The sequence below is a fragment of the Mustela putorius genome, unplaced genomic scaffold, assembly GCF_011764305.1.
Source record: "Mustela putorius furo isolate JIRA1106 unplaced genomic scaffold, ASM1176430v1.1 tig00000765_pilon_pilon_pilon, whole genome shotgun sequence".
NCBI lineage: Eukaryota > Metazoa > Chordata > Mammalia > Carnivora > Mustelidae > Mustela > Mustela putorius.
Window position 1 is genome coordinate 8,116,464 of NW_025421470.1, and position 20,773 is coordinate 8,137,236.

The 20,773-nt window shown below is 47.0% G+C and overlaps 1 protein-coding gene across 2 annotated transcripts in view; it reads left to right on the forward strand.

Moving 5' to 3' along the window:
- Positions 1-20,773, forward strand: part of HLCS (holocarboxylase synthetase) — a 216,083-nt gene that overhangs the window by 45,358 nt on the left and 149,952 nt on the right. The gene's annotated exons all lie outside the window — the stretch shown is intronic.

The window sequence follows — 20,773 nt, forward strand, 5'->3', positions numbered from 1 at the left end:
CCTGTTCTTGGAGATAAGAGAATGCTGTAATCACGCTCCGTGTGTTCTCGTTCTAGCTCCCCGTAGCTGCCTATAAGTGGGTGCATTTCTCCCGATGCTGCTGTGCCGAGGTTGGCCACACGCAGCCTTCCAGATACTGGATGTTTCTAGAAAAACTCTCTATTATTCTCCTGCTTGTGTTGTATTTTTCTTTCTTAAAACATTTTCTGGCTTTGGTTTAATTATATAATCAGTGGAAGCACTGGAGTATAGACTGTAATTTTGGTTCTTATTGCTTGTTGGAGATCCTGGCCCTCATAAAAAATTCTAGAGGTCAGACCCCATTGGGTGACTTGAGGAATGTGGCTTTGGATGAAAACATTCTAGCCTTTAGAATATTTGTTTCAATGGATATTTTTTAGTGGTATTTGAATCTTTACAATTTTAACATGTGAATTAACCTATAACTAAATTATAAATGAATGAATAAATTGAATATGTGCCTATATTCCTGTGTTTGCCTTAACTAAAACTTCTAGAAAATGCTATAAGATTGCTGAAATAGAACCTTCCTATGCAGAGAGGTCTTTTTCCCGAGGATGAGAAAAGAGCTAGGTGAAAATATCTATAGATTCCTACTAAGAAGGAAACGTACTTTCCCACTGGCACACGGAGATGGACAACAGAATCTGGTGCTGTGGGTGTAAGTTCTCGTGTGTGTCTCCTGCGCTTGTGTCTGGGTGTGGGGAGGTAGGGCTTCTGGGTAAGAGAAGGGTCGTGTTGGCACTCGGCTCTCATACCTCCACGGTTTAAATTCAGATTGTAAATGGAATCTCTTGCAAAGACGGACTGGTACCGGGTGAGGCTTTTCTGTGCCCTGAACTATGGAAACATGTAGTTTAAACCCACTTGCCTCCCGTAGGCAAAGTAAAATTTGGCAATGAAAAGGAAAATTAGAAGTGGATATTCTTCTAAGAAAACTTGTAAAGTTTTCCTTTTCTAACGCCATAGGAAAGTATTTGACAAGTTGTTTTCTTGTCTTTGAGGAGAAACAGATCCTCCACACGGCCGTTTATTAGTCAGTAACTGGATGATGGCACCATTTACACGCCTCCCTGTTTTTATCCTCAGTAAATAAGGAAACAGGGGTTTTAAAAGAAACACCAAATTGTGGTTCCATAAATTAAAAAATGATGCTCCTTTTTTTTTTTTTTTTTAAGATTTTATTTATTTGAGAGAAGGAGCGTGTGAACATGCCAGGGAGAGGAGCAGAGGCAGAGGGAGAGGGAGAAGCAGGCTTCCCGCTGAGCAGGGAGCCCAACACGGGCCCGTCCCATGGGGACTCTGAGATCATGACCTGAGCCCAAAGCAGAACCAGCTGAACCACCCAGGCACCCCGATGCTCTGTTTTTTTGAGGGATCTTTCTGCCTTAGAATTGCCTAGATTGGTGCTTTCTGCAGGCGTGAAGATTGAAGTTTTCCCTCTGGCTTTTTTAGTCTGTGAAGTGTCTTAAAAGTCCAAGGTCTGTGATTTTGAAGTCTCCTCTTTTGCATGTATTTTGTTTCGGTGACGGGATTGGCCAAACGAGTTTATCCGGCAAGGTGGCTTTTTAAAGGACAGCCCAGTGTCACCAGATTCTCAGGACCAAATCTGTTGTGTTGTGGGAGGGCAGATGAGATGACCTTTCACATTCTTTCCAGAACTCCGGTATTGATGCTGGGCCCAGCAAAACAATCAGATGCAAAACAAACAAACAAACCCCAAAACAAACAAACAAAACTTTTAAATAGTTCCTTTGGATGCATTTTTTGGTAAGAGTTTGTGGTTAATACCATTTTCATCTTTCATTTTTATTCAGTCTGAAATCATCGGTAGGTGCCTTTGCACAGTTAATTTAAGTGAAAGACTGTCTTGCCCTCCGCTTTCTTTTCTTTACTTCGGGTTCTTTCTCAGATTGGTTTTGCTGTTAACTTAAGAATTATCAATGCAGTGCATAGGAGCCTCAAATTTACAACCAAGTTACAGTCTCAAAATCTGTGTGCTGAATTGGCTGTTTTAAAAATGGGGTGATTTGGGGACACCTGGGTGGCTCAGTTGGTTAAGCAGCTGCCTTCGGCTCAGGTCATGATCCCAGCGTCCTGGGATCGAGTCCCACATCGGGCTCCTTGCTCCGCAGGGAGCCTGCTTCTCCCTCTGACTCTGCCTTCCACTCTGTCTGCCTGTGCTCGCTCTCACTCTCTCTCTCTCTTACAAATAAATAAATAAAATCTTTAAAAAAAAATGTTTTAAAAAAAAATGGGGTGATTTGTGTCCATGGGGTTTCCTTACCAGCCCGCGTATGTTCTCACGCCCCCAGTACAGTTCAGTGCTATCTTGTGATGCTGTCCCTGTCCGAAGCTGGCCTAGCGGATCCCAAATGCACTGGGAGCACACAGGACGTCTCTTTCCACCTCTCCAGGCTTTGGCTCAGCACGCAACAGCTCTGTTTCAGACGTCCCCGAAACGGTCCTGTCGGACACCTTGTAATAACCGTGCCACATGTGTGTCCTTACAGGGGATCCGTGCATTTGTGTTGGGAGGTTAATACTTTCCTCATATTTAAGAAAATTTTTTTTTTCTTTTTCGTAGTAACTGTTGGACTGTACCCACTCGTCAAAGGAAACGTTTTGCAGAAAATTTCAAATTAAAAAAAAAATGTTAAAAAAAAAAAGAAAAAGATAAAATTTCAAATGTGCAGAAGTCAACAGAAAATGTAGTGAACTCAAGAACACAATCATTCTGCTTCACAGATTTCTGTTCTGGCCAGTTTTACTTCATCTCCTCCTGCTTACTCCTTCTCCATATTATTTTGAAGCAAATCCTACTTCTATTAGACCTTTCTCCTGTACATATTTTAGCGTGTGTTTCTAAAAGACGAGAGTTCTGTTTAAAGTCCTAACTGGCATACCGCCGATACGCCTAGAATAAACCCTTTCCTTCGTGTAATCTTGTACCCAGCTGGCGCTCTGTTTTCGGATGAGATGTCTTTAAAGAGGGGCTGTGTTGTCTGTGCAATGTGTAGTGGCACGTTTGTTCGCTTATACGACAGATGCAAGAAGGAAGCGACTCGGTACAAGCCTGTGTAACTTTTTGGGGCAACTGATTTAGAAAGTAGATTTCTGTGTCACTTGAAATGCCATTTTTTAGCCCTCGTTATGAGGCTGTTCTGAAAATAGCAGCAAACGGTCATTTGCAGTAGCGTGCAACACAACCGTGCCTACAAATACGGCCGATGTGTCTGGTGCCCGTGCGTTCCGAGCTGGGCAGGAGTTTCTCTCTCTCTCCCTTCTGCACGAGAAGCCCTGGTTTCTTCGGTGGGGACGGCATTGATTTTTCCTCCGTATGCTCTCAGTTCAGGTTGATGTTTGGCCTTTGACCCAGCCACTTTCTTACAATAAACAGTTTGTTGATGAGAGCAGCTGCCCACCAGATTGTTTCCAGATTGTTCTCTGCTGGCTGAGGACGGAGTGCACCTTACGAAGAAGTGGGCTCGGAGCTTGTGGCTTCCCCTTCTTACAGGGTCTCCCCCTCTGAAGCTCACTGTCAGCCCAAGAACATTCTCCGAGTTGCATTCAGTAAAACAGTGAATCCACAGCGCGAGAAATCGGGCTTCCCTTACAGTCTTGACTATTTTATTTTATTCTTTGAAGGACTGATAGCATTTTCTAGAAGTTTCTGCCACATGGAGCAATTCCTTGTATTCCTGTAAGAATTCCCAGTCTTCGGTGTGTGGAAATTAGGGTGATGCTGTGTCAGGAAGCAGACAGGACACGCTTTACTTTCCATAGGAGTCTGCGCTCCTTGACTGGGTACAGATTTTCTACATGATTAAGGAATGAGGTGAACTTTCCAACCAAGATCAGTATTACCTGCCTGGTATTATTACCTTGCCCTTTCAAAATGAATTCTCATTTTTTTTTTTTTCTACTTTTGAAAGATAGTACCACTTTTTTTTTTTAATGCAAGTGACAATTTAATGCAAATGACTTGGTGATTTACGTGACCCAAAGGTGCACCATAGTTTGAATTTTTGCTGCTTCCCTAATCACCCCTCAGCTGTTACCTGGAGTGGACTGTCCGCTTGCAGCAACCTTCATTAAGGCAAGGTCGGAGCTTTCAAGCATCAGAGCCAACACTTTTCACTAAACTGGCCACCAGGGGCTGCTGTCAGAATGGTGAGTCTGAGCTCACCTCCCCAGAGGCAAGTTTACTTTCTCTACAACCAGTAAATTTTGTTAGGCTACCAATCCTGGTTGCAAACCTCAGGTCTCACGCCGTAGCCTCCAGTCACCAAGCATGCTTACAGCTGTATCCCTTCCAGCCAGGTATTACGTAGGGCCTGGACCCAATTCAAGACCCAAGATTAAGACTTGCGTGTTTTTTATTCAGTGCCAATAAGCTGTTATTAATTCACTGATTCCACATTGACAGAAAAGCTTCACAAACGTACTGGGGTTTGTGTTCAGGGAGAGCAGGTCCTGCGTTTGGACCGTTCCAGATCCGGGCCTCTGGAGGAAGGGCCCATGACGATGGCAATGTGGATTTTTGGGGAGGCGTTCTCACCCAGAGTGGCCTTAGCATCCGTGCCCCAAGGCAGGGGTCATGCTGAGTCAACTACAATGTGAAACGCTAGAAGGTGTTTTTGGTGGTGGTTTTGTGGGGTTTTTTTTAATTTTTAGTTTTTTGTTACAAAGGCTGTGTCTCCGATGATTCCCAGGATTGATGGCAGAACAAAATACACTGCGGATGCCGGAGCCAGAGGGCACTTAGAGCCTCAGGAGCAAATCCCTTCGTTTGACTTCAGCTTTTTATTTAAAAAAAAAAAAAAAAGAAGAAAGAAAATCTAAGAAAGGGTGAAAGGGCAGTACATAAACCACATGTAGCCTTCACCTTGGTTCACCCTTGTTAACATTTTGCTATATTTTCTTGATAAAATTAAGGGTTTTTTTTGGGGGGTGGGGAAGATGTATACTTTACTGCCTTTAAGTAAAGCACAAAGCACACAACTTGTAAGTTATTTATGGGCACATGATGCCTTGACATCTTTGCTTCTAGGACTTGGCAAGAGAGCGGTGCTAGTTTGTACTTGGCCTTGGGCTTGTTTTCTTTCTTTGACGTAAAGCCGGTAGCTTATTGGTTTGCAGTGGTTCAGGATGGCTGGTCATCACCCAACGGGGCTGTGCCAGCCCATCCTCACACTGGCCAGCGTGTCTAAAATTCTTACGCGATATCTTAAAAATCCTGAATTACAAAACATAAAACATCTTGGAGCCACGTGTTAGGAGGGCAACTGGTTGATCTTTTATGCCCAGCAGAGGTTTTCTACCCCCGATATAGGGAAACTCCACTGATGTCCACGTCATGAGTACAGGATTTACAATTTTTCTTTCAACTTTCTAAGCCAAGTATTGTGACTTGGGAACTTTAGATCTGATTGCTTGCTTCCATAAGAACTTTTTTCTTTTTGGTAAACCGTAAGTAGTATACGGACATTGTTGTATTATTTATGTGACTATCTGTCTGCCCCATTAAACTGTAACACAAGATCATTGGAAAGCAAGGCCCATATGTTGTTAATCTTTATGCCCCTTCCCAGTATTTGGCCTAGAGCAGGCATTTAGTGAGAGCGTTTTGTTTGAACACTTACGAAGCATTTTGGCTTCTCCCACTAATGTGTCCTGAAACGCTTCCCCTGCTCCGGGGTCTGGGACACCCGAGGGGCCTCGGGGGACAGGCTGGCAGCAAACAGCCCACCCAGCTCAGACTGACTGCCCGTCCACTCTAGTTCTGTCACCATTTATTCAGGTATGATGGGCATTTCATAAACAACCACGTGAAACCGTTTAAAAGAATCGGCTGTTGAGGACCAGTGACAAGGCGGAGTTCAGGAGAACTGCGGAAGGGTTTTATCTGTCATTAACCTGCTTTCCTATCTAGAAACTACTGTGTTCATGCTGGTGAGTCAGCGGCTCCTTGCTGGGAACTAGGAGTACCTTCTGTGAACGCAGGGAGGACAGTGTCCTGTGCTCCTCCCCGGCCCCCATGGTGTGCCTGGGGGTTCTCTGAGCTGTCCCTGTGACAGCCCTTGAGCAGGTGAATCTTTGCTAAGAGTGGCCTGGAGCAGGAGGCTCCTGGCCTTCTCCAAAGTCACCTCCGGCCGGCTCGGTCGCTCCTTTCCAGGTACCATGTATTTCTTCCTTTTGGAATCCCCAAGATGCCAGCATGGTTTTCACTGAGCATTCAGCATTGGTCATTTGAGGAAACTGAGGCCCGGAGCAGGCAGTGCCAGCCGGCTGGCCGGTAGCCCAGCTGCTGAACCCGATTCTGCACCGGGGTCCGGGGTCTGTGGCTTCCCCTCCCAGTGCACTTGAGGGCCAGAGGCCGGGCTGGCTGGAAGTGCGTCCAGTTGGAGATGGGTCCTCGCCGTCAGCCGGCGCCTGGCCCAGCATTGTGGGTCACCACTGCGGGCGTGTGGGCAGGACGGGCCGCCTTGGGCATCCCCACTGGCGCTGGGCCCCAGGCCCCGGGCTTTCCTGGCTCCCCCTCCAGCCCACGGCCCGGCTCCTCCTGTTTGTGTTGGACGGGAACGAAGGGCGGGCGGTGCGCACAGGCGGGCTTAATGAAGGCCCTGGGGGCTCCTGCAGATGCTGAGCCCGAACCCGCGGGCCCCATCGGTGGAAGTTAGCGGCTTTCGTGTGCAAGCCGTGCTGGAGCCCCTGCCCCGAGCGCCTCCCTCCGCGTCAGTGGCGGCCCGGCTGGCTTGGGCTGCGCGCCCTTGCGGGATGGACGGCACCTCCACCATGAGCCCGTTTGGCCCCGTGGAGGTGTGATGCCCGTAAAAGCAGCCTTGTTAGAAACGCCTGATTCATTACCTCTGTTTCACTGCTCGCACGAGCCTTTTGTGGTCTTCACTAGTTGGCAGGTAACAAAAAATGCAGTAAATCCGACCCGGCGATACCCTCACATAATAAAAGGAATGCCGCTCAACAGACGTTTATTGAGCGTCTACTGTGTCCCAGTCCGGGGGACCTGGAATGACTGCGACAGGTCCGGCCCAGGAGGGACTCCTGTCGCTGGGATTGAGGTACTTGGATCTGTCCTAAGTCCCTGGGCTTTGCTGAGTTACCGTCCCAGGTGTGGTCTCGACACTAGCCAAGCACTGGCACGTGTGGAAATTCATCTCGCCGCCGGGCCTCAGGGCCGGTCTGTAAGAGGCAGTCACTTCGGAGAGAGGCCTCCCCCCATGTCGCCCCCTGCTTCTACCCCAGCCGGCTCCGAGCAGCTCTGGGTTCTCTCTCTGCAGGTGTGTTGGCCCCTGCCCAGTTTACCCGCCCCCCGCCCTGTTCTCTGCCCCTTCCCGGGCTCTGGTGGCTCTCGGCTCCCAGGCTGCAGGAGCAGGTGAGCAAGCGGACAGATTTCCTTCGCCCTCTTGGCTTCCCAGCCCTGTGGGCAGCTCTGGCCTCCTGCCCCTCAGGCCCAGTGCTGGCCCCGGTCCTTCCCCTTCCTTTAGCTCTTTGCTTCTCTTAACTGCCCGCAGTTCCCTAAGCAGCCCTTCCGGGGAATCCTTCTGGGTACAGGGTTTCCAGTGGAAAGCAGAGAGTAGTGAGGGATAACTCATGGAAATGATAAAACTTCGTTTCTTTGCGAAAATGTCCTAGTCTAGGCTTGCCTGAGTGGGAAGAGTTAATTAATGGTAGATCCAAGCTCAAATTTAATTTTCTTTTTCAAGGTTTTATTAATTTATATGAAAGAGTGAACACGGAGGGAGAATGAGAGGGAGAAGCAGACTCCCCGTTGAGGGGGGAGCCCGATGCGGGGCTCGATCCCAGGGCCCTTAGATCATGACCTGAGCCGAGGCAGAGGCTTAACCCACTGAGCCACCTGCGTGGCTCCAGATTTAAGTTTCTGTTGCCAAACATTCTGCTCCCTCCCATGCACTCTGGCCCCAAACCACATATATCTACTTCAGCACAACTTTATAGTTCCCTGTTATACTGAATTGTGTCTTTCTTTGTGGTACCCGCAGCATTTTGCTTACAGTAAGTAGGCGGGTCCCGTGTCGCTTTACTTGGAGTTAGGCCCTCTTGCTGGGGACTGTGAGATAGGAATTAGCGTGGGGATCTGGGAGGCAGACGGGGCTCCTTGGGTGCACTTTCAGCTCTGACTTACCCCTTGTGTGCTTTGGGCATCGTTCGTGCTGAGGGCTTGGGTAGCGCACATGCTGTGCCTTCGTGTCCTCTCTGTATGCTGGGCAGATCGGTGGGGGCAGAGCAAAGACCCTTCTTCTTATTGTGTTAAAATAATTGAAACATCAAATATGCTATTAACCGTTTTTAAGTATAGAGTTTAGTGGCATTGATTTCTTTACAGGGTTGTGTAAACATCACCACTATTTCCAAAACCCTGTCATCACCCCGAACAGAAACTCGGTACCCATTCATCAGTAACGCCCCATTCCTTTCTCGCTGCAGCTGCTGGGAACCTCCCTTCTTCTCTCTGTTTCTGTGCATTTGCCTGTGCTAGGTATTTCACATAAATAGAACCATGGTATATGTCCCTTTGTATCTGGCTTATTTCATTTAGCATCATGTTTTTAAGGTCCATTCCTGACATGGCATCTGTCAGAACTTCATTCTTTTTTTTTTTTTTTTTTTTTTAAAGATTATTTATTTATTTATTTGACAGAGAGAGATCACAAGTAGGCAGAGAGGCCGGCAGAGAGAGAGAGGAGGAAGCAGGCTCCCCGCTGAGCAGAGAGCCCGATGTGGGACTCGATCTCAGGACCCTGAGATCATGACCCGAGCCAAAGGCAGCGGCTTAACCCACTGAGCCACCCAGGCGCCCCCAGAACTTCATTCCTTTGTGTGGTTTCATTCATCCTCCGTTGTGTGTATCAAGCACATTTCATTTGTCCATTTGTCTGTCGATTCATCTGTCACACTTGGACTATTTCTCCCTCTTGGCCATTGTGAACAATGTTACCGTGAACGTTGGTGTTCAAGTATCACTATTGTGAACATTGGTGTTCAAGTTCAAGTTCTGTGTTCCTGCTTTCACTTCTTTTGGGTATATTCTGGGAATGGAATTGCTGGACCCTATGTCAATACTCTGTTTAGCATTTGAGGGGCTTCCCAGTTTGAGTCCTTCTGTCACTAGACTCACTCTGAGGAATCAAGATGGCTCTAACTGGAAAGAAGCATCCCCAAGGGTCTCCTGGGACATCTTGCCTCATTGATGTGACACCAGATGTAGGACCAAGTTGACTGGTCTCGAACCCGAATGCCTATGGGGCAGAAGAGGTGGCATCTCAGAGTCCAGCTGGAGAGTGTGACCCCAAGTAATGAGGGTGGTGCCGCTTGGCCCCAGCCAGTTATGGCCTTGTGGGAAAGAGTTTGCATTTGTTCCAAAGCGACAGGATATTTGATGTGAAATGTCCTGATTTTTAAGTGTTAGCAGCTAGTTCAAAATGAGTGGCCCAGAGAAAACGCATCCTTTGTAGGTTCCTTTGGCCACGTGGGTATCTTTTGGCAGTGGGTGACCTGGGTGTTGGTGAGGTTGGATGGGTTTTGTGGTGTGTCACTAAAGCTGGAAACCCTTCCAGGTCCAGTCCGTTCATTCCGGGGGAACAGTGCTTGGGACGGGTGGCTGAGCACAATTGGGGGAACAGGAAAGCAGGGGTCTGGGGAACCCAGACTGGGATGCAGTGCTATCCAAAGAGGAATCTGGACAGGTTAGGCATCAAACTGCAGTGGGTTTGGTGGGGCTGGAACAGAAGCACCTGCATAGGGGTCTGGTCAGGTAAGGAGAACACTCGCCTCAGACCCTCCTCTGCTTGGTCCTGCTGCTCAAAATAAAAGTCGGCCCCGAAGTCGCCGAATGAGCAGTCCCTGCCTTAAATGAGGTCAGGACCGGAAGCTGTCCTGCCCTTCCAGGAGGGACATGTTTTGATTTTAAAGATCCACTGTTCTGTGTGCTTTCGTCACTTGCATGCAGACGCTGAATCCATGTGAAATTGGCTCTGAGTATTTTGTTCGGAAAATACTAAGAATTGGGTTGCTTCATGTAAATTCCATGAGAGTAGAGGACGATCTGCTCCCATTTCCTGGAGGCTATTTAACGGAGCATGAGACACCCATAAAAAGAGCTTGTATCCCGTGTCTTGGTGGATTCGTTTTCTGATTTGCCCACTTCTGGTTGCCTAGCAACGGGTAGTGTTATGAGGCAAGCACAACTAACTCGATTATTTACAAGGAGGCAAATGTTCTCTGAGATAGAAAACCTTTATTGGTTACGATTGGTTTTTTGGCGTTTCTTGGGAAAAGGAGATCCCCCGACCCCCCGCAAACAGATGGCAGTAAATGCTTTGAATCCTCTGCTGAGTTAGATGTGCGGCTGCGTTTCTGCCGGTGGGTCTTGTTAGGTGCGTGGACATAGCGGAGAGGACGAGAGACGGGGTGAGATGCTGTGATGTGATGTTGCACAGAATACCCCATGCTCGATCTCAGTCGCACTTCCCGTAGCAGACGTTATGATATGTTAACCCACCTTCGGGTAGCCACTCCAGTGAGTTCGCACTCAGTGGAAAAGGAAGCGTTCATTTCTTCAGACGCTGGGATGCTGGAGTTTTTTGGGCGTGAGTGACTAGGGAGGCTCACGGACTTTAGTTTTTTAGTGTTGTTTGAGCTGGTCATTATTCATTTTTTTAAAAAATCAACTTAGATATGATTTATATTCAAGAAAATGTACCCTTTTCAGTGTAGGGCTTATATCTGAGGAACCATCATCACCCTCAAGATAGAGAACATTCCAGAATCCTACAAGCACTCACTCTGCACCCCCATGACCAGCTTCAGCCGTTTTGGATCTGCTTTCTCTCAGTATATAGATTCAGTTGTTCTTTTTTTGGAATTTCATCCGAGTTAAACCATACCATATATACTTCTCTGTCTTTTCTTTTTTAAAAACCAGCGTTGCAGGGGTGCCTGGGTGGCTCAGTGGGTTAAGCCTCTGCCTTTGGCTCGGGTCTTGATCTCGGGGTCCTGGGATCGAGCCCTGCATCGGGCTCTCTGCACGGCGGGGAGCCTGCCTCCCCATCTCTCTCTCTGCCTGCCTCTCTGCCTACTTGTGGTCTCTCTCTTTCTCTCTGTCAAATAAATAAATAAATAAAATAAAATAAAATAAAATAAAATAAAAACCGCATTCTGTTTTTGAGATTCACCCATGTTGTTGCATATGTGGGTCGTTTGTTCCGTTTTATTGCCACATTGTGTTGGCATCATGTGGATAAGCCGTGACTTTATTACCCTTTCACTTGTTAGTGGACATTTGGGTTGTTTGTGATTTTGGGCTATTGTGAGTGAAGTTATGCTATGACCATTCATGTGCAAGTCTTTCTGTAGGTGTGTGTTTTTATTTCTCTTGGGTAAATACTTAGGAATAGATTTCTGGGTCATATGGTAAGTGTATGTTTAATTTGGTAAGAAACTGCCAGATTGTTTTCCAGAATCATGCCATTAAAAAAATAATTACTTATTTGAGAGAGAGAGAGCGAGAGAGCGCGCGTGCCTGAGCAGGGAGAGAGGCAAAGAGAGAGGGAGAGGGAGAGAAGCAGACTCCCCAACTGAGTGCGGAGCCCACTACGGGGCTCCGTCCCACCATCCTGAGATCATGACCTAAGTGGGAATCAAGAGTTGGATGCTTAACTCACTGAGCCATGCCAGCGCCCCTCATGGTACCATTTTATATTCACATCAGTGATCTCCAAAAGTTCTAGTTATTACTTCTTTGCCAAAACTAGATACTGTCAGAATTTAATCCTTTCTAGTGGGTGTGTAGTGGTAGCTCATTGTGGGTTTGATTTGGATTGAAAATGATGCCAAGCGGTTTCTCATGTGTTTATTGGCCAGCTGATGTTTTGTTTTGGGTTGTGTCTGTTAAAATCTGTTCATTGGTATTCTAAGTTGGATTGTTTATTTTTTTTATAATTCTGATGTAAGAGTTCTTCTCATGGTATGGATTCAGATCTTTTGTCAGATCCATGTAGTGAGAATAGTTTCTCTCAGTCTGTTGTCTTTTCCTTTTTCTTAACACTATCTCTCGATGAGCAACAATCCTTAATTTTAACGAAACCCAATTTATAATTTTTTTCTTTTATGGCCCATCCTTTTGATTTATGAGAGGAGTTTACCTGTCTCGAGGTCAGGAAGTTTCTCTCATTTATTTTATTTTGGAAGTTCTATATTTGGCTCTGCAATACATTTCAAGTTTTATGTACCTAGAAGGTGTAATGGTCACGGTTTTGTTTTGTCTTGTTTTTTTTTTGCATATGGATGTTCCATTGTTTCAGCACCATATCCTGAAAGATGGTCCATTTTCAAGCGAATTACCTCAGTGCTTTTGTCAAAAATATTTTGAATATTTATATGAGGCTCTGATTCTAGCCTCTGTTCTACTTCAGCATTTGTATCTGTATGATAATATCATACTATCTGGGTTGCTCCAGGTTTTGAATATCTTGAAATCAGATAATGTAAGACTTCCAACTCTTTTCTTTCCCAAATTGTTTGGCCGTTCTAGGTCTTTTTCATTTCTGCGCAAATTTTAGAATCCACTTATCAATTTCTACAAAAAAAAGCCTGGGATTTTTATTGGGATTGCATTGAATCCATAAATCAATTTGGAGAAGAATTGACACCTTAACAGTAAGGTGTTTCCTGATTCATGAACATGGTATAGCTCTTCAGTTATTTAGGGCTTTTAAAATTTTCAATTCAGGAGTGTTTTGTAGTTTTCAGTGTATGGGTCTGACACTTTTTTTTTTTTTAAGATTTTATTTATTTATTTGACAGACAGAGATCACAAGTAGGCAGAGACACAGGCAGAGAGAAGGCAGAGAGGAGGAAGCAGGCCCCCTGCTGAGCAGAGAGCCCGATGTGGGGCTCGATCCCAGGACCCTGAGATCATGACCTGAGCCGAAGGCAGAGGATTAACCCACTGAGCCACCCAGGCGCCCCTGACACATTTTGTTTAATTTATCCCTAAATGTTTCAGATCTATTGATGTGATTGAAAATGGTATCTAAAACAAAAGAAATTTCAGGGGCACCTGGGTGGGTCAGTCAGTTAAGTGGCTGACTAAGGCTCAAGTCATGGTCCCAGGGTCCTGGGATCCAGTCCCATGTCTGGCTCCCTGCTTCTCCCTCTGCTTGCCAGTCCCCCTGCTTGTGTGTACGCTCGCTCTCTCTCTCTGAAAAAATAAATAAAATCTTTAAAAATAAATAAATAAATAAAATTTCAGACTCTAAGTACTCATTGCTAGTATATAGAAACACACCCAGTTTTTGTATATTGACCTTGTAGTTTGCAACCTTGCTAAGCTCGCTTACTAGTCTACTACCATTTTTGTGTGTGCATTCCTTGGGGTTTTCATGTCCCGTGCAGCATGCCCCAATAAGAAATAAAGCCATATTCACCTTTCTTGAGGTTGGATAGTGTTTCCCTACTGCTGTGGCTCACTCAGAGGGCCAGCATTTATGTGACTATAAAACATTCCGTTTTCAGTTTCACCTGAATTGTATTCAGATAGCTTGAAATCTTAGAGAAGGACAAAAACTAAATTCTTATGGTTTAAATGTTAACAAAGTAACACTAATTAGAAGGCTTTTATGAATTTCATTGTGGTGAAATTTGATAACAGTTGTTTTGTTTTCAAAAGGACTGATAGGGCTTTCAAAGATCTCGGATTTCTTTTTGAGGCTTATGTATCTGTATCAAGACCGTCTCTTATCGGTGCCTTTTCTGCATTTTACCTCTTGGAATATATATAGTCTTCCCAAAAGAGGTGACATTTTTGCTACCCTCTGGTAATTGAATTTAAAAAATTAGGTAGATTTGTGGGTAGCACTTCCATACGGCATTGGTGGTCGTTAGGAGAGTTAAGTCAAAAATCATGAATTAATCCTTTTTCCTGCGTATGTTAGTGGCCCCTTCTACAGTAAGTTGTAACTTGAGTGCATCTGAGAGGACATATCAGGCAGACTGGCATCAAACAGGTAGTAGCTTTGATAATGTTTTGGAACCAGAATTTTACTCTGCTTTCCAGGGATGATGGGAGGAGGAGCTGAAGTGCATCGTCTGTACTCCGTTTTACTTGGCGACTTAAAGTTGTATTTCACTATAGCAAATATAAATACTTATGCGGGGCGCCTGGGTGGCTCAGTTGGTTGGGCGATTGCCTTCGACTCAGGTCATGATCCTGGAGTCCTGGGATTGAGTCCTACATCGGGCTCCCTGCTTGACAGGGCGTCTGCTTCTCCTGCTGAGCTTTTTCCACTTACGCTCTCTCTCTCTTTCATTCTCTCTCTCTCAAATAAATAAATAAAATCTTAAAAAAAAAAATAAATACTTACGAGAATTTTAGGTGGTATACAGTTATCTTTCTTAAGAGGTTCTGGGTCTAAGGGACGCCTGGGTGACTCAGTGGGTTAAGCCACTGCCTTCAGCTCAGGTCATGATCCCAGCGTCCTGGGATCGAGTCCCACATCAGGCTCCTTACTCAGCGGGAGCCTGCTTCTCCATCTGCCTCTGCCTGCCACTCTGTCTGCCTGTGCTCACTCTGACAAATAAATAAATAAAATCTAAAAAAAAAAAAAAGAGGTTCCAGGCCTCCTTTTATATCTTTTCGATTATGTTTATTCTGAGTAATTTCCTTGGCTCTGGTTGAGTCTTGAGAGATTATGTGAGAGACGCTAAGAACAAAACCCCGTGTGCCTTGCTTTCATTGATTTTATTTTGCATCTTCGTGCATCTCGGAAGTATTGCTCTCAGAAACAATTTCGAATATCCCTTTCGGGCTCAGGAACCTTAACAGTGACCATGTAATTCCTTGAGAATCTGGCTCCATGCAGATAGGAAGAAGCAGTTCAATCTGACGGGGCAGGTTGATCCATTTTGCCAAAGGATGTGTGTATCTGACTAGTTTGAACGCATTTTTTAGGCACTTCTACTAGGTTGTCGTGTGTGTGCATACCCGTCCGCCCACCCGTCTCTATGCTGTGGTCCTATTTTTGAGATGTAGCGGGTGTTCCCTGCGTATTTCTTAGATGAATGCTGTAGACGTGGCCCGTTGGATAATTCCCCATAGAGGAGATTCCCCGCTTCTTTCCCGTTCCTGGATTCTTTATTCCCATTCATTCTCCAGCTAGACACCCAGTGCTAGCTGTTTCTTGTCGGTTTCATCGACTTTGAATGGAGGTTAACATTGCCTGTTGCTGCCGAATAACCCTGTAGTCCTCTGGTTGGATTAATGAAAACTGCAGTTCGTTAAGAAATACTTGTTATCCAGGTTATTTTCCCTTTATTTTTGTGATTTAACCTATTCACCAATATGTGTCGTCAGCCTTTGTGGTGGCCTTGTGACATCCGACTGCGCTGGGGAACGTGATGAAGGCAATTCAGATCCGTTTGCTTTATGCCGTAAGGGCATTGGCCAGAGTTGAAGGCCTCGGTTATGACTAATGGCCAGATTTGAGGTTTGGAGGTAGCTTAGTTCAGGCCGCTAAGACCGAATAGCGTGGACCAGGTGGCTTTTAAAGAACAGACATTTATTTCTCACGCTTCTGGAGTCTTCAGGTCTGAGATCAAGGGGCTGGCATGTTCGGTTCTGGTGAGAACCCTCTGTTGGGGTGCAGAGAGCTGTCTTTTCTCGCCATGTCCCTGCTTGGTGGAGAGGGTGGGGGATCTCTCTGGAGTTGCTTCTGTGAAGGGCCGTTCTCATGTCCCATTCAGGAGGACTCTCCACCTGTATGACCTACCCACCTCCCCGAGGCCCCCACCTCCTACTGCCAGCACCTGGGGTATTTCAGTTTCACTGTGAATTCTTGGGGGGACACAAATGTTCCGTCCATAACAGAGAGTTACTTTTGTATGTTATGAATTCATTCTGTCTTCTTCCTCTAATAGAATTTATATCAAAGAAATAACCGTGAACTGGGAATATTTGGTTTAAAATTTATCTTGAGGGGCACCTGGGTGGCTCAGTAGGTTAAGCGTCTGCCTTTGGCTCAGGTCATGATGCCGGGGTCCTGGGATCCAGCCCTGCTCCCTGCCAAGCAGGGAGCCTGCTTCTCCCTCTGCCGCTCCCTCTGCTTGTGTGCTCTTTCTCTCTCTCTCAAATAAATAAATGAAACCTTTAAAAAAAAAATAAAATTTCTCTTAGTTCTTCATGCAAAGATGTAAGGTTAGAGCTTCCGGTGGCTCACTTCTGCTTGCTGTCTGCTGACCGCTCTTCTGCTTCCTGTTCAGACAGAATCATTTCCTATTTTGCACTCCTCCTGGGTACTTTGCTTTCCCCTTTGGAACTGTCTTCTCCTGTTTTGTCCTGGCGTGCTCCTCTTGCTGTCCTCCCCACTGAGGTGTGAGCTCCTGGGCCAGGATTACCCGTTGTTTCTCTTTACATCTGCACCAGGGCCTCATTTGCAGTAGGGCAGTTACAGTGCTGCTCCACGTGCCCCTCAGCTTCCTCCGCATCTGTTCCACGCACCTCTGTATCTGGATAAAAGCACAGCATTGTGCCACCTGCACACTCTGAATTCAGAAACACTAACCTGGAGTGCGCCCTGGACACTTCCACGTGCTCCTTTTATTTTCCCTGTTCTCCTCATGTTCTCAGTTTGCCTTCTCAAACCTCTTGCTTCCTTTTCACTTTTAGTTGATGATCTTGCTGTTTATTTATTGAGGAAAAAAATAGAAGGAATCTGAAGATGACGTCAACAGCCTTCAGCCCAGGACTCCTACCTACTCCGCTGCCGCCTGGGAGCAGAACAGTGGTAGCATAGATGAGTTCCCAGGGCTGTCCTGGGTGGCTGTGCAGCCAGCGGGGGTGAGGGAGGGCTGCGACCCAGGGGGGAAGCAGCCTGGTGTCTCCAGTGGGAATGTGACCCCTGTGCACCCAGTGTGTGAGGGCTCTGCTGCTGAAGCTGACCTCTCTGCTTGAACATCGGGATCCAGCGCTCACCTGTTCACCTGTTACCTTTCTGGATTGGACCATTCACATCATCATTAAAACATATGCTGTTATTTCTCTCTTTTAACCAAAACATACCTATTTGGAGGGCTCCCTTCCTCTCTGTAGCCACTACGCCAGTCTTTCTTTTCCCCTAGAGGAAACTCCTTGCCAAAATTTAGTTCTTGGAGTCTGTGGTTTCTTTCCTCCCACTGTTACCGTCAGGCTTGTCTGCACCTGATGGGCTCTGCCTTGCAGAGTCCCCCGGGAACTGCTCAGCCCTCTTCTTACTGCCCTGCCACCATCTTCCTGTCTTCTTGCCACCCGTGAAACCCGGCTCCAGGATTCCCAAGACCCTCCTGTATCCTATACACTCAAGCTTGATTTTCCCTTCAGACTCCTCCTGTCTCCCTGACATCTAAACATTGACACCATCGTGCGTTGAATTTTGTCTCCCCACAAAGGTACATTGAAGTCCTAATCTCTAGGACCTAGGAGGTATCCTTCTTTGGAAATAAGGTCTTTGTAGGCCTAATCCAGTTAAGATGAGGTCACTAGGGCTGGCCCTGATCCAATAGGGCTAGTGTCCTCTGAAGAAGATGACGAGAGGCACAGACCCAGGGAAGGGAGCCAGGGATTGCCAGCAACACCAGCAGCCAGGAGAGAAGCCTAGAACGGATTCTCTCCTGGAGGCTTCAGAGGGAGTGTGACTCTGCCGACACCTTGATGTTGGACTTCTGGCCTCCAAGACTGTGAGAGGATAGATTTCTGCTGTCTGAGTCCTCCCACTTTGGGGCAATTTGTAGCGGCAGCCCCAGGAAACCGGTGCAACCTCTCTTTGCACCTACAGTCACTCCCTCATTGCTCTCAGCCTGTCTCTTGCCTTCAAAGTATCATCCGCAGTCTGGAGATCCCCAAATTTATGTCCTTGGTGTGGACCTCGCCCCTCAAATCCCTGACTCTGTCCTCCTGCTTATTCCCCGCCTCCATGCATTTCTAACCAGGGTCTCGAATGTGACGTGTGCAGAACCGGCTCTTCCCGTCCACGCCTGTTCCTTCCCTCCCGTCTCGGTGCTTCGGGGGGCTGGCCCCCTCCTTCCAGGTGCTACGGCCCGAAGTGTTGGGCTTATTTATTTATTTATTTTATATTTATTTATTTATTTATTTATTACATGATTTTATTTATTTATTTGACAGAGAGAGAGAGAGAGAGATCAGGCAGAGAGGCAGGCAGAGAGAAAGGAGGAAGCAGGCTCTCTGCTGAGCAGAGAGCCCGATGCGGGGCTCGATGTCAGGACGCTGAGACCATGATCCAAGCCGAAGGCAGAGGCTTAACCCACTGAGTCACCCAGGCGCCCCTTATTTATTTATTTTTAAAGAGAAGCCTGCATGTCCTTGTTTTACATATACAGTTGGCTGACTTGGTGGCTTGGGCTCAGTCACAGGCCACTGTGACACCTGTCCAGCTGCTGGCATCTCCCTCCCGGGAGCTCTGCAGGTGTCCTGGCTGGTGTCCGCTTCCACGTACCCCCCTTGATCTGCGCTCAGGGCGGCTTGCTGAGTGAGTGATCCCACAGTGACTGTGACCAGGGGGTCGCCACGCTCCCTTTCTCGAAGCCTCCACGGCTCCTCATTGCCCCGAGAGTGGAAGCCTCAGTCCCCACTGTGGCCCTTCAGGCCTTGTGCAGCATGGGTGCCCCTCCGGCTTGTCCTCTCGGCTCCTTGGCTTCCTCGTGGCTTGCTCTGTGTTCCGGGCACACCCGTCCCTCCTGATGCTCCCTTTGGAGCCTCTACATCACTAAAGAGCCATGGGCTTGTGTGGCTTATGTTGTCCCACCCCCACTCCTCCCTCCCGCCGGGGTTCGTCTGTCCTCCCCACGATGGCCTTCCTCCAAGCACTTCTTATCTGTCTTCTCTGCGTATCATCCCTCCTTGGCACTCGTGACTGTCCAGCATTCTATGTCTTGTGCCGATGAATTTTTAAAAAATGATCTGACTCCCATGCTAGAATATAAGCCCTTTGAGGATGGGTACTTTGGCGCCTTTGTTCATTACTGAATGTCAGAACCTATGAAAATGTCTGCCATATGGTAGGCACCCCAGAATATCATAACATTTGTCGCCTGAATGGATTGACCAAACATTTTGGTTGAATCTGATATTTTTATAACAGTTAATGTTTATTTTACCATTTCTGTATTTTGTTTGACCTTTTTTTTAACCTTTTAAAATATTTTTTATAGATTTTATGTATTTGAGGGACTGAGCGTGTGTGTGAGTCGGGGGAGGAACCAAAGGGGAGGGAGAGGGACGAGCAGACTCTGTGCTGAGCACAGAGCCCGACACGGGGCTTGATCTCGTGACTCTGAGATCATGACCTGAGCCAAACCCAAGAGTTGGTCGCTTAACCGACTGAGCCACTCAGGGGCCCCTGTTTTGTTTTACTTTTAATTACAATAGTTTTAAAATCTAGAGAAAAATAGAATAGTGAAATAGATATCCCAAATATGCATGGGCTGAATTTAACAGTTATTAGCATTTTGCCTTATTTGCTTCATTTGTTCTGGGGGTAACCACAGATACTGTGACACATGCGCATTTCTAACATTAAGGCCGTGTTTCTACGCCACCCTGGTCCCGTGATCACGCCTGCTGAACCTGACAGTGAACCTCTGTTGTCTGAGCCGCACTGTCCGGATTCACGTGTCTGATCGCCTCAAAATGTCTCTTCCGGCTCCACTGTTCAAACCAGAGTGCGGTGAGGAGCTGCTCTTTTCATTTGATCGAGTCTTTCACGTCTCTCCTCCTGCGGACTTGCACCCCCCCCCACCCCGCTTCCGCCCCCAGGGCCTCTGTAACCTTGACTTGCCCATTTGTTCTGTGCCATGTCTCACCTTCTCGATTTCTTCTGATTTTTTTCCTCCTGACATTATTTAACTTCTTCTTCTGTCCTCTGTATGTTTCACCAAGCAGAAGTGAGTTTTAGGGGTGCCTGGGTGGCTCAGTGGGTTAAAGCCTCTGCCTTCAGCCCAGGTCATGATCCCAGGGTCCTGGGATCGAGCCCCGCATCAGGCTCTCTGCTTAGCGGTGAGCCGGCTTCCTCCTCTCTCTCTGCCTGCTTCTCTGCCTACTTGTGATCTCCGTCTGTCAAATAAATAAATAAAAATCTTAAAAAAAAAAAAAAAGAAGTGAGTTTTAGTGGTACACTACTTGAATTTAGCTCAGTGAAGTTTCATCTTGGAAGCTGCTTCTCTGTGGCCATGTGCACCTGTGGGGCGTACCCCTGTGCTAACAGAAGGGCACATTTGTCTTCTGAAAGGCCTGGCGTTTGCATGAAGGTGGCCTAACAGCCCGGATCTGTGTTTACTGTGACTGTCTGATCTGAACACATTTGGTGTTGGCCTCTCGGGGTGATGAGTCCCCTGATCCCACAGTTCCCTGGTTTCCCACCTCCTAGCCCACTCCAGAGGGAGGCCCTCCAGGGCCTAAGAGGAAGTCACAGGCTTCTGGGAGGCTCTAGGACCCCTTCTTGCGGTAGAGATAAGAATAGAGAGCTCCGTTCTGGGTGAGGCAGGGTTTCTGGTAGGTTCTGCCTCCCTCCCAACCCCCTGGACTCGTATTTGGACAAAGAGAAAGCAGCTGTTGGGTTCCCCATCATTTCCCCATGGGAAAGTCACGTTCCTCCCTGCTGGTGCCCTGTCAGTGGCTGGTGGGGGTCAGCTTGTCTAGGAGGGGAGGTAGAGGTCCTCCAGA